Consider the following 9,884-nt stretch of genomic DNA (forward strand, 5'->3'; position numbering starts at 1 on the left):
TTTTTGTTTCTTGTAGTAATGTTTTGTAATTTTCTTGGAAAAGGTCCTTTGTACTTCTGGTTAAATTTATTCCCAAGTATTTAATCTTGTGATTAGCTATGAAAAAGGCATTTGACTGTGTGGATTACAACAAACTGTGGCTAACTCTGAGAAAAATGGGAACCCCAGAACATTTGGTTGTGCTTATGCAAAACCTATACTTGGACCAGGAGGGAGTCATCAGAACAGAGCAGGGAAACACTGCATGGTTCAAAATTGGGAAGGGTGTGCATCAGGGATGTATCTTATCTCTATACCTTTTCAATTGATATACAGAAGAGATGATCTGGGAAGTTGGGCTCTTTGAAGAGGAATGTGGCAATAGGATAAGAGGAGACTCATCAACAACTTGCTTCAACAACTTGAAGCATTATGACAGATGGTGAAGAGATACTGTTAACAGTGTTAATTTGCTTGGCTCTACAATCAACACCCTGGTATCAGCAGCCAGGAAATTAAATGACAAATTGCACTGGGACAGTCTGCTGTCAGAGATTTCTCCAGAGTGCTGAAGAGGAACAACATCAGTCTGGATACTAAGGTGCGCCTGATACAGGCCATAGTCTTTGCAATTGCTTGCTATGCATCAGAAAGCTGGACAATGACAAGGGATGACAGAAAGGGAAATGATGCCTTTGAGCTGTAGTGCTGGAGAAGAGTATGGATGGCAAGGAGAACAAACAGGTTCAACCTGGAGAGAGTGAAACCAAGTTGCTCCTTGCAAGGATTCTGAGGCTTCATATGACATACTTTGGGCATATTGCAAGGAGGTATCAACCCTTGGAAAGGGACATCATGCTTGGAAGGATGGAGGGACAACACAAGAGAGGAAGACCACTGATGAGATGGATTGATTCAGTTACTAGGGTAATGAGGGTAGGTGTGTAAGAAACAATAAGACTGGCACAGGATAGAGCAGGTTTCAGGCCTATTGTACAAAAGGTCGCTAAGAGTTGCAAGCAACTTGATGGCATGTAACAACAATAACTATATATGTATGTATACACATATTTTTAGCAATATTACAATTACTTAATCATTTGATACATATGGTCATTAATGAGGAGAAAAAAGGGGATAGAACAAATATTATTCAGGCTAAACCTGGACTTTAGAAACTAAAAGTCCAACTACAACATATTCATTATTTTAAATTACTTCGAAGTGCATCAGAACATTTACAATTAATAAAAAATGACATAAAAACAAAAAACAAGAACCTCTTGAAAGATGGCTTGTTTTACTCCTCAAACATTGCTGTTGTCAAAAGCCATCATGTCAGAACTAATTTCAAGCTGCTGTAATTAATTTCAATTAATTTCCAATTTCAAGGGACTGTAAATAGCATAGGAAGAGCATGCTCATCTTTTTTCCACCTACAAACATTTGTTGGTGTTATGCGCCATTAAGATGACTCCCACTTATAGTGACCCTATGCACAATAATTGAACCTTGCTCTATCCTAAGTCAGTCTCACTGTCTTGGACACACCTACCCACATTGCCCTAGTTACCATGTCAACCCATCTCATTTCTCTCTATTTCATTGTTCTGCCATGCTTCCAAGCATGATGTTCTTCTCTAAGGACCAGTTAGTTCCTCCTGGCAACATGCCCAAAGTATGTGAGATAGAGCTTCAAAGTCCTTGCCTCCAAGGAGCAGCCTGGTTTCACCCTCTCCAGGACAGACCCATTTGTTGTCTTGGCAGTATATGGTATGTTCAATGCTCTTCTCCAGTACCACAGCTCAAAGGCATCAATTCTTCTTCTGTCATCTTTGGTTACTATGATGCATAGCAAGTAACTATGAAGATTATGAGCTGGATCAGGCACACCTTGGTCTCTAGACTGACACTGTTGCTCTTCAGCACTCTGGAGAAATCCCTGACAGGAGATTTCCTAACACAGTTGTCTTTTAATATCCTGACAGCTGGTGCCAAAAGTGTTGATTGTGAATCCAAGAAGGTGAAACTGTTAACAATCTCAATCTCTTCTCCATCTATCATAGTCCTGCAAATAGGCTCAGTAGTAAGTTCTCAACCTTCTGTAGCAAATGGTCCAGTCTCTTCTTAGTTTCAGCAAGAAAGGTTGTTGTCAACTGCGCATTACACATTATTGATGAGTCTTCCTCCAATCCTGATGCCACATTCTTCTTCATAAAGTTCAGACTTTTCAATCAACCTTTTCAATTTACAAATGGCAAAGGTATCAAAAATGTTCTTTTTTTAAAAAAAACTTAAGAGCTTTAACAGCAGAGCCAAATGCTTTCTTCTTAAAAATTCTGTTTATTCAAACATAACTAAAGTGAGTCTACAATTGTTGTTAGGTGATGCTGAGTCAGAGTCAGCCCCAAATACATGGTGATGCAAAAGGATGAGACCATAATGATCCATTGGGTTTTCGATGACCGAGTTCCAGAAGTAGGTCACAGGTCTTTATTCTTAGTGTGTATTGGTCTGAAGTAGTGCTGAAAGCTGTTCAACATCAAAGAAAAATACAAAACTCCGCAGACATGTACACTGGCTAGGTATCAAACAAAAATCTCCTACAGAGAATGTAAGGCTTTTACCACATAATCATATTGTCCTAAATATTAAGCCAGCAAGTTTCTGTGTGACAATATGGTTTGCTTGAAAGCTGAATGAGATGGTATAAATGTGATTTCTGTAATCAGAAATACTTAGGTGTTTATCTAGATACTAGAGACAAAACTGAAAAGGTTCGTACCTTCTCAGGAGTTCTAGTAACTTATGGGTAAGGAGCTATGCTGCTAGCTACTGGCAGAAAGATGGGCAATCTCCTCCCAGGCAATGTACTACTTCTAAAAACCTGGCCAGAGGGTCAGCTATAAGTCAGTTTTACCTTGACGGTACATGGCAACAACAGTACTATAATTTTATTTTTAATTATAATCAAAATGAGGGGGATTAAACAGAGACCTCTCTTTTTAATCAAGAGAAAGGGGAAGTATTTAATAAATGTCTTTTAATGCTCAAAAGAAATGTCAAAATTTGTAGGAACTTAGATTTAGATGCTAGAGTATTTAAGGAGAAATAAAGTATACCTGAGATTAGTGGATAATATCTTGATATAGTGAAAATTATATAAATTAACATAACAAAGTTTTTCAAACTATAGAGTGGTAACAGAAAACTCTAGATGCATCTACTAGTAAGATGTGAACAAAGATAACCAAAATCCTAACAGAATGGTTTGACTATAGTAGCTATTCAATAAAAGTATATAAAACTGGAAGCACATATGAAGGAAAACATCAAGGAATAATGGGATACATTTACAAATGTAAATTCTACAAAACAGAAAGAATAAGATAAAAGGCAGGAAACAGAAATGTAACAAAGGGAAGATTTTGTGTCTTAATAATTAAGAGAATAAGAAAGCAATCATTTGGAAGATGAAGTATTATGTTGTCCCTAAGAAAAGAGTGTTTAATCAACTTTGCGTCTGAAAATTATTTCAGAAAGTACAGGTACTTTGGAAATACAGTAGGTTCAGTTCCCAAATATCCCAATAAAGCAAATATCACAATAAAGTAAGCTACACAAATACTTCTGTTTCCTACAGTATATATTTGTGCTACATAGTCTTGTGTAGTGTGCAATTGTAATTGTTAAGTGCCATCAAGCTGATTATGACTCAAGTGACCCTATGAAAAACAGATCTGAACCGTACTCTATCCTCATCATCTCTGACACACTCTAGTCCACCATTACAGACAATGTGTCAATCCATCTCATTGAGGGTCATCCTTTCCTTCACTGTTGTTGTTATGTGCCCTCAAGTCACCTGCGACTCAAAGCAACCCTATGTACAACAGCCCTAAACCCTACTCTATCCCTTACCAATCTTACTGCCTCCGACACGTCTAACCCCAATAACCCAGTGATGGAAAACAATCTATCTCATCTAGGGTCTTCCGCTCCTGTGCTGTCCCTCACCATCTCAAGCATGATGTCCCTCTCCAAGGACTGATCCCACCTTGCAACATGTCCAAAGTATGTCAGATGGAGCTTCAGAATCCTTGCCTCCAATGAGAAGCCTGGCTTTACCCTCTCCAGGACGAACTTGTTTGTTCTCCTAGCAATCCATGGTATTATCAATACTCATATGTTGTCAGTTGGTTGTTGTTAGGGGTCATCGAGTTGAGTATGACTCACAGCAACCGTAAGAACAAAAGATCTGAAACCAGTCCTGTCCTGCACCATCCTCACACTTCCTGATACTATTTTTTTAAATTAAAAAGTATGAGGTATTGCAAAAATTACAAAAATGTGATAGAAATGAGAAGGGAGCACATATTGTTGGGAAAGTGCCAAAAGACTTGTTCAATATAACTTTATATGTAAAAACCCCACCAATTCGTGTTGTTGTTGTTGTTGTTATGTGCTGTCAAGTCATTTGCAAATCATAGTGACCCTATGTACAAGAGACCTAAACCCTGCTCTATCCTGTGCCAACCTCACTCTCTCTGATACACCTACTACCATTACCCCAATCACTGAATATCGATCCAACTCATCAAGGGTCTTCCTCTCTTGTGCTGTCCCTCCACCCTCCCAAACATGACATCCCTCTCCAAGGACCGGTCCCTCCTTGTAACATGTCCAAAGTATGTTAGGCGAAGCTTCAGAATCCTTGACTTTAAGGAACAACGTAGCTTCACTCTTTCCAGGACAAACCTGTTTGTTCTCCTAGCAGTCCATGGTATTCAGCACTCTTCTCCAGCACCACAGCTCAAAGACATCAATTTTCTTCCTATCATCCTTAGTCATTGTCCAGTTCCAATGCATAACTCACAGCTGTGAAGACTATAGCCCGGATCAGGCACACCTTAGTCTCCAGCCTGATGTCAATGCTCTTCAGTATTCTTGAGAGATCCCTCACAGCTGATTTTCCCAATGCAATTCGTCTCTTGATTTCGTGGCTACTGGTTCCAAGAGTGCTGACTGTAGAGCTAAGCAAAGTAAAACTGTTAACCACCTCAGTCTCTTCACCATCCATAATGATACTGCCAACTGGCCCAGTGGTGAGAATCTGTTTTCTTGTGTTGAACTTCAACCGATATTGAAGGCTGTAGTCCTTGACCTTCTGTAGCAAATACTTCAGGTCCTCCTCAGTTTCAGCAATCAGGGTTGTGTCATCTGTATAACATAGGTTAACAAATCTCCCTTTAATCCTGATGCTCCATTCCTCCAGCATCCCAGATGATCTGTTCTGCATACAGATTGAAAAGGTATGGAGACAAAATACACCACTGGTGGACACCCTTCCTAATTTTGAACCATGTGGTGTCTCCTTGCTCAGTTCTGATGACTATCTTTTACTTTAAGTATAGGTTTCGCATAAGCTCAAAATGTTCTGGGATTCCCATTCTTCTGAGAGTCAGCCACAGTTTATTGTGATCCACATAGTCAAAAGCCTTTGAATAGTCAATGAAACACAAATAGACATTCCCCTGGTACACTCTGCTTTCAGCCAAGATCCATCTAACATTAGCTATAATATTCCAAGTACCACGTCCTCTTCTAAGCTCAGCCTGCACATCTGGAATTTCTCTGTTAACATGTTGCTCCAGTCGTTTTTTGGAGAATTTTCAGCAAAATCTTGCATCCATGTGATATTAATGTATACAAAAACAAAAACAATACATAGTACCTGTAAAGTGAGGTATGTCCATATTTTCTAATCTATTTTCCAAGGAAAAGAGCATCAGTCTGGGGAAAGGTAGAGGGAAAGAGAAGATCTACAACAAGACGGACCGACACAGTGACTATAACAATGGGCTCATGTTTGTAATACATTGTGAGGATGATGCAATATTGGGCAAAGTTATCTCTTGTCCATAAGGTCACGAGGAATCAAATTCAATTCAATGGTATCCAACAGCAATATAAATTTTGCCAAAGTGTCAAAGGAACACTTCAAAAATTAAAAAATAATAGCAAGACGCAACACTTAATGAGGGAGCCCTGGTAGCCTCGTGGATTAGGAGTTGTACTTCAGATGGAAAGGTGGGGCGGGAAAGGGGTGTGTGTTCAAATGCACCAGTTGCTCTGAGGGATAAAGATGGGCCACCTCCTGTGAGATGTATAGCCACTGAAAACCTGCTAGAGTGTTTGTTACAAATCACTGTCAACTCCACCAAAATGACTATAAGATTATCTAATGAACATTGTCCTAAGTATTTTATGTTTTTTAGCATCATTTCCATTTTACACAGGAAAGGCACAGAGAGTCAGGCATCCAGACCCAGTTCCCCTCCAGTGTATCCCAACTCTCACTCATGGTGACTCCTGGTGTTTCAGGGTCACACTGTGTTCCAAACAGTTTTCAGTGGCTGATTTTTCAGAAGCAGAGCAATGGGTAAAGACCGATTTTTTCCTCTAAGACTACTCTATGAGGCAAGCTCTGGTGGCCTAATGGCAAGAAGTTGCACTGCAATCACCAGAGATGGTTGTTGCTATGTGCCGTGGAGTCATGTGTAACTCATAGGGACCCTATGTACAACAGCCCTAAACTTTGCTCTGTCCTGTGCCAATCGCACTGTCTCTTGATACACCCATCCTGATTACCCCAGTCACTGGATCAATCCACCTCATAGAGGGCCTTCCCCTCCTGTGCCATCCCTCCACCCTCCCTAGCATGATGTCCCTCTCCAAGGACTGGTCCCTCCTTATAACATGTACAAAGTATGTTAGACAAAGCCTCAGAATCCTTGCCTCCAAGGAGCCGCCCGGTTTAACCCTTTCCAGGACGAATCTGTTTGTTTTCCTAGCAGTCCATGGTACCCTCAATACTGTTCTCCAGCACCACAGCTCAAAGCCATCAATTCTCCTTCTATCCTCCCTAGTCATTGTCCAACTCTCTGATGCATAAAAGTGATTGCAAAGACCAGAGGTACATGGTTCAAATCCATCAGATGCTCTGCTGGAGAAGGAGGGATAATCTCCTGTACCAGTCAGATCCAATTTAATGGTACACACACACACACACATATACATAATAAAATTTAAAAAAAGACTACACTATGAAGATTTAATCCTCCAACCTTTCAGTTACCAGTGAAGAACAATTAGTTTCACCACCAAGAGAATTCAAATGGTGCACAGAGTTCAAATAATTTATTTACCATCACATTTAAGAGCCAAACACATAATACTGTAAAACTTAAAATTACATTTGTAGCAGGCATTACTCATTTCTATAGTTGTTGTTGTTGTTATGTGCCGTCGAGTCGACTCATAGCGACCCTATGCACAACAGCCCTAAACCCTGCTCTATCCTGCGCCAACTGCACCGCCTCTGACACACCCATCCCGCTTACCCCAGTCACCAAGTCAATCCATCTCATAGAGGGTCTTCCCCTCCTGCGCCGTCCCTCCACCCTCCCAAGCATGTTGTCCCTCTCCAAGGACCCGTCCCTCCTGGCAACATGTCCAAAGTATGTCAGACGAAGCCCCAGAATCCTTGCCTCCAAGGAGTAGCTTGGTTTAATCCTCTCCAAGATGAATCTGTTTGTTTTCCTGGCAGTCCATGGTACATTCAGTACTCTTCTCCAGCACCACAGCTCAAAAGCATCCACTCTCCTTCTGTAACATTTCTATAGAGCTGGTACTTATTCATAGCTGACACTCTAGCAGGTTTTGGAGGCTGTAAATCCTATGATATATGATAGACTGACCACCATCCACAGAGCCACTGGTGGATTCAGACTGCCAGAGAGGTGCTCCCTTTGGGTTAACAGGGCAACTCTCTATGGACTAGGCTACCAGGCTACAAATCACAGTTTCATTATGTCTCTTTCATTTAAATTACAAACCTGCAGAGAAAGAATATTTTATAGTCGACCTCTCTCCTCCCTGACAACCCCTAAATTAGGCCTGACTTCTTATGAGACATCTTTAAAATTTGATATGTTTTTTTAGGAGTTGTACCATGAAAGCAATGCAAGACTCAACTGTGCTAAAGTTTGCTATCTAAAAAAGTTGCTCCCTACTTCTGAACCACGGAATTTCTTGTTCTCACATTTTTCTTTTAAGAAAACTGGGATAATTATATCAATTTAATATGATACAATAAACAAATTAAGCAATTATACAGAAGTCCTTTTGTAAGTAAACTATAATGGATATATAATATTTGGACAAAGGGGGCCAAGCAATTACTTAAATGCAACACTAAACAAATTAGTATCGATCCTGTTTTAAACTGTATCTTTCTTAACCAGCTTCTGAAAGCCAGTCTTGCAACATTTTAATAAATATTATATAACTTTGCCCCAGGGAGCTGTGGTGAGTAGTCCGTAGGGAGCTAAGAGGCTAACCCAAGGGGGAGCCTTTCTGCTGGTTCGAATTCACACTAGCTGCACCGCAGTCGAGTGACAGGTAATTTACTCCCGTGCGATTTACAGCGACAGAATGAATGGTCAGTTACTAGTCTGGTTCCAACAAGAAGGCAATGAGTTCCCTTGAGTTGCTCGATGGCATTGAATCCTATCTAACCTCTATAAATTATGTAAATGTGCTATTTCAGTCAGTGTCCTACCAACTCCACTCACTAACGATACCCCAGGCTATTCTCTCCAGAGCTGACGTGTACCTTCCAGGTGCTTCTGGCGTTATGAAAACTAGTGACACTGGGATCCGTCTTTCATAGCATCACACCCATCCTAATCTTTTCACATTTCCCTCAGAGTGCGAAACTATCGTGGTGCAGCCAAATCAGCTCTTTTTTAAAAAAAAAAGAGTCAACTATGTACTGCCAGAACATCACTTGTATGAATGGGGGTGGGGACAACCCGAGAGGACCAGGACACTACCGGCTGCTCTCTACTACGCGGGACCCTGCGCTCCTGGAACAAGAGGCGCCGGGAGCCGCAGCACAGTGCGAAACAGTGAGTGTCGGGAAAGCACTTCAACTCCGTCGAGTTATAAAACAGCACAGAGCTCCTGAACCCGGGAGACGGAATCGGCTGGGCGCAGCACTGCCCAGGGTCCTGCCAGTACGCCCCCGGGAAGAGAAAGGTGGAGCGGCTAACTACACCGAGTCAGCTCTCAAGAGGACAGCGAAGAAGACATGCCCCAAGCACGTCCTGAGCTCAGCCTCTTGATCGAATTCACGCCCGCAGCAGCCCTGGAACAAATGAGGGAAGAGCATCCGACAAGGTTTCAGTATTTTACCTTGTATTATGGTCCCAGCCGACCGCCATGTTTCACAGAAGCCCGGGTCGCCCGGACTCCCGGGTACCCAGAAGTATCGCGAGAACAAAAAAACAACTACCACGACTGAAGAAAAAAAAAAAAAAAAACCCACACGTCAGAAGCTGGTTCTCGCGATATTCTCTTGGCTAATGCGTGCTGTTAAAGCAAAGGGCGTGGCCAAGGCTAGTGGGGCGTGGCCAAGCGCAGTTGAGGTGTTGGTTTTAGGACCATTGTTGCGGACTGCTGAGGTTTTGCTTACTTAGGAAGAATGCAGTTAATATCCGACTAACATTGAAGGTGGGTGCTCTGAGGAGCCTGAAGAGTAAGAAGATGCGTTGCCAACTTAAAAATCTGGCAGCTTGAATCCACCTTTCGCTCTGCAGGAGAAAGATAGGCAATTAATCTCCTGTGCCAGCTACAGCCTCTGAAAACCCACTGGAGATTCAGCTTTGAGTCATTTCTGGCTCCATGGCAATGTGTGCACGACCACTGAAAGAATCCCAACTCGACTTGCTTCTTCATTTATGAAGGAGAGTGTTGGTGTTGAAATTAACACTTTCAACCTTAGTGCTGATCACTGCAGTCTGCGCACCTTTTGTGACTTATTCTTTTGTTCCTTTGCCTGG

General features: G+C 41.7%; 1 protein-coding gene across 1 annotated transcript in view; it reads right to left on the reverse strand.

The window, feature by feature from the left end:
* ERGIC2 (ERGIC and golgi 2) overlaps positions 1–9,290 on the reverse strand; it is a 64,188-nt gene extending 54,898 nt beyond the window's left edge. Inside the window, exon 1 of the mRNA XM_006895072.1 lies at positions 9,238–9,290. The gene's annotated coding sequence lies outside the window, so the exon portion shown is untranslated. The remainder of the gene's footprint in view (positions 1–9,237) is intronic.
* Positions 9,291–9,884: the final 594 nt, after the last annotated feature.

This window comes from Elephantulus edwardii, unplaced genomic scaffold (genome assembly GCF_000299155.1).
Source record: "Elephantulus edwardii isolate Elephantulus edwardi_28Jun2011 unplaced genomic scaffold, EleEdw1.0 scaffold00157, whole genome shotgun sequence".
NCBI classification, from domain to species: domain Eukaryota; kingdom Metazoa; phylum Chordata; class Mammalia; order Macroscelidea; family Macroscelididae; genus Elephantulus; species Elephantulus edwardii.